The sequence below is a fragment of the Suricata suricatta genome, chromosome 6 (assembly GCF_006229205.1).
Source record: "Suricata suricatta isolate VVHF042 chromosome 6, meerkat_22Aug2017_6uvM2_HiC, whole genome shotgun sequence".
NCBI lineage: Eukaryota > Metazoa > Chordata > Mammalia > Carnivora > Herpestidae > Suricata > Suricata suricatta.
This window is the reverse complement of record NC_043705.1, coordinates 89169546-89176625: the sequence shown is the minus strand read 5'-3', so window position 1 is coordinate 89176625 and position 7080 is coordinate 89169546. Positions and strand designations below refer to the sequence as shown.

The 7080-nt window shown below is 46.8% G+C and overlaps 1 long non-coding RNA gene across 1 annotated transcript; it reads right to left on the bottom strand.

The window, feature by feature from the left end:
* Positions 1–738: 738 nt before the first annotated feature.
* LOC115293812 lies at positions 739–5862 on the bottom strand. The gene is made up of 4 exons (XR_003909613.1): positions 5760–5862; positions 4689–4921; positions 1427–1524; positions 739–861 (listed from the first exon to the last, which is right to left on the bottom strand). It is a non-coding gene; the product is annotated as an uncharacterized LOC115293812 (long non-coding RNA).
* Between the last annotated feature and the right edge of the window lie 1218 nt (positions 5863–7080).

Sequence of the window (7080 nt, the reverse complement as noted above, 5' to 3'; positions counted from 1 at the left end):
CAAGTGGATGCTCCCATTTTTATCTGGGTGAGCTGGTGCATGCTCATCCTTGCTCTGTCCTCTTGGCCCCAGAGGGGCGACTCTCTTTCCTTCCATGTCTCTCTCCCCTACTGTGACACAGACAGCAGGGGCCATTTCTTACCTTCTTTACATCCTCTGTGTTTGGCATGGAATAGGCTTTTTAAAAAGGTTTAGGGGTCCCTGGGAGCCTCAGTCAGTTAAGCATCCAACTTTGGCTCAGGTCATGATTTCTTGGTTTATGAGTTCGAGCCCCGCATCGGGCTCTGTGCTGACAGCTTGGAGCCCTGAGCCTGCTTCGGATTCTATGTCTCCCTCTCTTTCTCTGTTCCTCCCCTGCTTGCATTCTGTCTCTCTCTCTCTGTCAAAAATAAATAAAGAAAATTTTTTTTTTGAAGATTTAAGGAACCAGGGAAAACATTAAGTGAGAAGGAGAGAGGAATACAACTTGCATTTGTAGTGCTCAGGAGAAATACTGACCCTAAGTAGATATATTTTGTCAGGTTATAGGACGTCACCCCCTCCCTGCCACCAACCCCACACAACCCTGGCTGAAGTATAAGAGGCTATTATCGGTGCCATCTTTTCCAGCCCCTGAGGGCCTGGTCTAGGAGCAGTGGGAATCCTTTGTAGGGTTCTTTCCTAGCATGCATAATAAAAATTTGATCCAGCCAGTTACTTTTCTAACATTCTTTTCGATTTGAAAACTCCACATGGTAAGGCATTTGCAGGCCAAAGATTCTTTTATCTTGCTCTTGGATAAAAGAGAAAAACAAAAACAAAACCCAACAAAAAGTCTTGGACACAAGTTCTCCAGGATCTGCAGCAAAACAGCCTAGGCTCCTTCAAGAAAGAGACACAATGCCTGAGACCAGTGAGTGTCAATGTCCGGACCCCCGGCTCTTCCCAGCTCTTCCCTCTGAGATGGGGTTTCAGTCCTTCAATGGGTGAATGGATAAACAAATTATGGTCTGTGCTCACAATGGAATATTATCCAGCCAATTAAAAGGAAGGAAGTACCCATACATCTGCAACCCAGATGAAACTCCAAAACATTATGCTAAGTGAAAGAAGTCAGGCAAAAAGGTCTCACACTGTATGATTCCATTTATATGAAATGTCCAGAAAAGGTAAATCCATGGAGACAGAAAAGAGCTGGGTGGCTGCCAGGGGCAAGGGGAGGGGAGAATTATGAGTGATTACTTAATGGATTCGGTGTGTCTTTCTGGGGGGATGGAAAAGTTCCAGAACTAGAGAGAGGTGGTCGTTTCACCACATTGTGAAGACACTACATGCCACACTGAATTGTACACATTAAAAGTTAATTAAATGTCATGTGAATTTCACCTCAATTTTTTTAAAAAGGCATTTTAGGAATACTAGCATAAATATCCAAAGCTATGTGTACCTGCTTGTTCATCACAGCAGTGGCTGTCAGTAGAAAACACTGGAATAACCATATGTCCATCATGTAGAGATCGGTCACATAAAATAAAATCATTCATACTACGGAATGAAAGGCAACCATCAGAAGAATTGAAGAGAGCTTAATAGCTACTGACATGGAAAGATGTCCACAATGCATTATTAAGTAAAACAATTTAATTGCAAAATCATATGTATATGACACCCCATTTAAAAAAAATACTTGTATATGTAACCTTATATGGGCACAGAACCAAAGGCTGACAGGATTTGCTCAAGTTATTGCGGAGGAAAGATTGCTGGAGTGGGGGAGGCCTTTACTTTTTACTGTATCATATGGTCATTTGCAAAACTTAAAGAAAATATGTTTGGAATTAATTCAAAAGTTACAATAATGTCTAAGATGTGGAAGAGTAGTGAGGGTAAAAAAAAAATGACCCAAGGTGCCACCACCAAAACCCTTTTTTTTTTTAGTTTATATGGTTCAAAGTTTTTCAAAATTTTTTTAAACATGTAGGACATCAAGATTTAAAAAAACAAAAACCAAAAAATGATGAAACACAAAAAAGGTAAGACATCAAAAGACGAACTATGAGACTAAGGCAGGGCATGACTTAGCATTTGTTTCTTCTGAAGCTGGCACCATGCCTTGAAAACGGTAGGAACTTGGGGCGCCTCGTGGCTTAGTAAGTTGAGCACCAGATTTCAGCTCAGGTCATGATCTCACGGTTTGTGCATTCGGGCCGCATGTCAGGCTCTGTGCTGACAGCTCGGAGCCTGGAGCCTGCTTCAGATTCTGTGTCTCCCTCTCTCTCTACCCCTCTCCTGTTTGTTCTTTGTTTCTCTCTCTCAAAAATAAATTAACATTAAAAATTTTTTTTTGAAAAGAAAAGAAAATGATAGGAACTCACTAAGGTCTCAAACCTCAAAATTTTAAGCATTTAAAAATGTCCTGCATTTTCCTATAATTTTCAGAATCCAGCATGGATACATTGAACCTAAAATGCTCATAAGATAAAATGCTATTACATGTGCAAAGTGTTGAGGACACTTTTTAACTAAGCAACTTTAGAGGATAAATGCCCAGGGAACCTTCTTATCTCAATTACTGGGATGCTTCAGAAGGTATTTTTACCCTATGATTTGGATAATTATCTCCAATCTTTCACTTTGTTTTGACTAGCTCTGCAGACTGATTTGAGTTCAGAGGGGTATCAGTTACTTCAACTAAATATTCTTTGAAATCCATTATGCCAGCTCATGACATTTTTTTTTCCAATGGCTTTTCTCAAACGGCCAATATTTAAATTTATGCTGTTTTATCCCTCTTCAAAAACATAGCATTCTGAGAATCTGGAGAATGGAATAAAAATAAGGGTGGACCCCAGTGTTTGTGTGTTTATGCCTCTGTGTGTGTGTGTGTGTGTGTGTAGTGTGGTGGGTGTGCATGTACCATAATGACCCCCATGTCAAATTTGAGGCAAAAGACAGAGCTAATTTTTCTCTCTTATTTTCAGTGTATTCTTTTCTGTGGGCTCTAAATAATTGATAAGGAGGTCCCTTTCCATAATTAAAATGGATGTCCTTACACATCAACACCAATAGCTTTTCCAGTAATGAGTGAATTTAGATACATGTTAGGTCTGGGCTACATTTACTCACCCTGGATGACTTGCATTGCAGAATGTGCGGGGAGGGGACTGGGCAGTGGTGGGAGACACGAGGCCAGTTTCAGTGTAGATGACAAGAAGGCAGAAAGGACAGAAGCCTGGGAGAATCCCTGGCGAGAAGTCCCTGCCTGGCCCCAAGGTCACCTTGGACAAGTAGGAGAGTCAGGCGCAGAACGGCAACATTAGAGCAGGAAGTTTGAAAATGTACTTGGTGCCATTTGAAATCTGTTTGGTTTCCTTTGTCTTTCTTCCAACCCCTAATGCCCTCCCTGTCTTTCACCTTGTGCGTGACATCTCCAGGTTCCTTGATCAAAACCTGCTGCTGAAATCTTCCCTGGCAAGGGAGTGGGGGTCAGTAGAAACCTTCCAGTGTCCTTCCCATCTTACAAATATCAAAGTTGATCTCTCCACCTCTGGGTTCGACGGACTACCTCCTCCTCCAGCACTAGGCCCTACCCTGTGGCCGGTGCTAGAGACATCACAATAAAAGGCTGCCTCTACTGTCTACTGTGTATGACCTCTCCAGGGCAGACAGATGTCTAGGGTGGGGGGCAGGGGGTAGGTGTGAGGACTGGGTCCAGAGGGACACAAAGGAGAAACACGGAAGAGGTCTGTGTCGGGGTTGGGCTAACTGTGCAGAGGAGGCTGACTCAGGGGAAAAGCTGCCCAAAAATGGGAAGTGAACAAGGTGGCAGGCCAGGGCGTGAAAGACAGCTGGGAGTGCAAGGGACTGTTCTGGGCCTGACTTCCTCGGCTGGGAGCTGGGACAGCAATCGTGTGTGCCGAGGCATGGGAAGACTTTATGCAAAGGTGTGTGTGCTGATGGAGGGGTGTTGAACTTCGCGGAAGTCCCTCTGGTGGTGGGTGCGGGGGGGGGGGGGGGGGGGGGGGGGGGGGGGGGGGGGGGGGGGGGGGGGGGGGAACATGGGCCTGGAGGGGAGGCTAGAAACAGGACTAAAGATTCAGGCTGTGAAAGAGGGACTCCCAGAAGGGTGAGGGAGGATGGCCCTGGGCTCCAGAAACCTCCTCCAAAGTGAGCCAGCTCTGAAGAATTGGAGTAGAGGTGTGGCAGGCCTGAGTAATCGAGACCAGGGGACTGCTGTCCAGACTCCCCTGTGGCGCTCCAGTCACCTGCGACAGTGAGGCCGGGGTGGGAGTGAGACCGGGTAGGTTCAAATCCCAGCATCCTGCCAGATAGCTCTGTGGCCCTGGGCAAGTTTCCTACCCTCTCTGCAGTACAGCAGCGTCCTTCCTTCCCTGTGATCCGGGCACCACCCTACCTGCTTTGCTGCTCTCCGCCCACCACACACAGCTCAGCTGCTGGATAAATAGCAGGGCTGATTATCTTCTGGAGGTGGAGTAGCCCGTTCTGCAAATACACTTGCAGAGAAGCCCACCCACAGGCACACTGATGCAGAGCCTTGAGTGCAAGAGCTGAGGGTGGGCTGGGACCATGGGGGGGTTCATCACCGAGCTCTCCTCAACAAGAACTTTGAACAGGGAAAGAGAAAGCCAGTCTGGATACACTCATTTCCAAGCAGACTCTTGACAAGCAAAAAAAAAAAAAAAACCCACCAAACAGCAGTGTGTTGGTTCTGGCAGAAATACCCGAGACCACAGATGCATTTGCCCGCCTGCCCCCGCTGTTCTCTCTGTCTGTCTCCCTCTGGCCTTCTTCATACGGTCTTGGCTTTGATACTGCCAGCTGACTCCAGAGAGGCGACAGGCGACTCAGAGCGGATGGTCATCAGGGAAGGAGACCAGAGGTAATGGGGACCCGTTCTTGAATGGTACCGAGTTCTCAGCTCCTAGAACAAACAGGGCTAATGCTGATTCAAACTTTGGAAAGGCTTTTTTAAAAACAGCCTTGCTGACATGTTAAAGATGCATATCTACTTACTTGATTTGTTTAAAATATGCTCAATATGGGGCGCCTGGGTGGCTCAGTCAGTTAAGCGTCCGGATTCAGCTCAGGTCATGATCCCACGGTTCGTGGGTTCGAGCCCGGCATCGGGCTCTGTGCTGACAGCTCAGAGCCTGGAGCCTGTTTCAGATTCTATGTCTCCCTCTCTCTCTGACCCTCCCCTGCTCGCACTGTCTCTCAAAAATAAATAAAAAACATAAAAAATATATTAATAAAAAGATTAAAAAAATAAAATAAAATATGCTCAATGATCAAAGGCCCCTGGGAAGATTTTTCCAATGGAAACAAAAAGATCACCATTTAAAGAGAATTTCAGCATCCAGTCTTTCCTTTAAGGATAAAGACAAAGAATTTCTTGCCCTCGCCAAAAATGGGCCTTTGGGGAACCACAGGAGCTGTGGCGAATGACACACTTCTCCCGAAGGAGCCCGCAGGTACCAAGGAGGGGATGGAAAGGCTGTTATTAAGGGTGGATTAGTCATGGAGAGGTCAGTTGACTAGCTCCCGGAAAAAGAAGCAGTGAGTTAGGGGGAGACTGCAAGCGTTTTGTCTCGACAGAGAAATTGTTAGAAGGGGGAGAATCCTCACTGTGTGTAACGTATGGCCAACTTGCAAACTATTCCACGAGAGATCTGGCAAAGACTCCAGGCTGCTCCTTCCTTTCTCACCCCTGTGTATGGCTGCCCCCCACCCCCGACCCCTGCCCCAGCACAGGCGATCACCATTCTCAGCCAGCAGCGAGCACATCCTGAGTCTTCCATTCATAAGGCAGCTCAGACTGTGTTTGCCATAAAGTGAGCTTCAGGAGCAAACGCAGCAAGAGGATGCTTACCCTAATGACTTCAACACTGCACGTCTGTCCTCTGCATCACTGCAGATGTGAGGGCTACCACCTCTGTGAGCTCATCTGTAACTATGATGGCTGACTCTTTGTAGTGACTGCACAGGGAGGGCACTGAATATGGGCACAGGGACACCAACAGCTCCGTTACACCATCCTTCTCCTTGGGGTCCACAGCTGTGCCTCGCAGCCTGCGGGCTTCAACCCTGGCCATGGGAGGACAAGCTCTGTTGCCCCCCAGCGGCGAGGTAATGTTTCTTGCCCTCCACCAACAATGGGCAGAGAGGGGATGGATCAGGGTGCTGGCCCTGGGTTGAGAGGCATATTCTGCCATCTCCTAGAGGTCCCCCATGACACTGAACACCACTTGCCACAGTGGGAACTTGCGTGGAAACACACCTTTCACTGGCTGACTTCCCTTCCTGTCTCACCTCCTACTCTCTTGCCATTGTCTCCTGAGATGACTGCCGATAATTACTTGTACCCCTGTCCTTGTCTCACAGTCTGCTTTCAGGGGAACCTGCACATAGCAACATAGGATTACCTACCCAGAACCCTATGAGATTGCCACTCTAACCAGAGCACGTTCATAGGATTTAACTAATAATTCTTGGCATAAGCTCTATTTCCTGAGATGCCAAAACAACACACCTCTGATCTGAGTCTGTGAACACAAGCATAGCCATGTCTGTGAAGCTTTAGGCTGTGTGCAAGAGCAGTCTGGTCTGTCCTTTTTCATGTATGATTTACTGCCCTGATGGACATCGCCAGCTTATCATGATTAATGATTATTTGGTGTCCCGTTGTTCTCTTTTTCCCTGTAGGCAGGGCCAGCTTCATGGGCTTGCAAGCTGTGCAGTTGCCCCGCATTTGGGAGAGGCCCCCACTTGGCTCCCTGCTTGACTGCTGCCATCTTGGAATTCTCGATTTTTCAACAGAAGGCTCCAGGTTTTCACTGTGTGGTGGACCACACACGAGGTATCCAGTCCTGTCTGTATAATTTAGACGAACCTGACTGTCGAGCATCACTCCACCTAATTTTCCTCCTTGATAAATGGCCAGTGCCAACAATCAAGAAAGACAACATTACCCAATTGGCCAAGGCAAAAAATGTTGACAATCCACTATGTTGGCAAGAGTTGGGAAAACAGGCACTCTCATAGGCTTCTGGAAGAGTGTTATTTGTTCAACCTTTCTGCCGT